Genomic DNA, 350 nt, shown 5'->3' with positions numbered 1-350 from the left:
CCGCCGCCACCAGGCGCGGTCCCCATCGCGCGCTATACTTACCAATTATACTTACCGTCTCTCTCTTCCTCATAAACGTAGTCATCTCCTTCTTTTTTTTCCCTTATACGACTACATTTCGCATTTTTGTCCCACCAATTATTTTTATTGCATATTAATAATAATAATAACCTAAAGAGCGCAGTCACCTAATAAGAGCGCGGTGGTACAGTCGCACGCGATGTAACCTAATGCCGCTGACGTTGGAAGAAGGATGGGAGAAAGTGAATAAATGCTGACAACAAAGTAATCTATATATGTATTTATTTATTTATATGTATATTAATATTTATATGTATATATATATATAT

This window comes from Trachymyrmex cornetzi, unplaced genomic scaffold, assembly GCF_001594075.2.
Source record: "Trachymyrmex cornetzi isolate Tcor2-1 unplaced genomic scaffold, Tcor1.1 scaffold1684, whole genome shotgun sequence".
NCBI classification, from domain to species: Eukaryota; Metazoa; Arthropoda; class Insecta; order Hymenoptera; family Formicidae; genus Trachymyrmex; species Trachymyrmex cornetzi.
The sequence above is the reverse complement of the archived record's forward strand: the minus strand, read 5'-3'. Positions refer to the sequence as shown.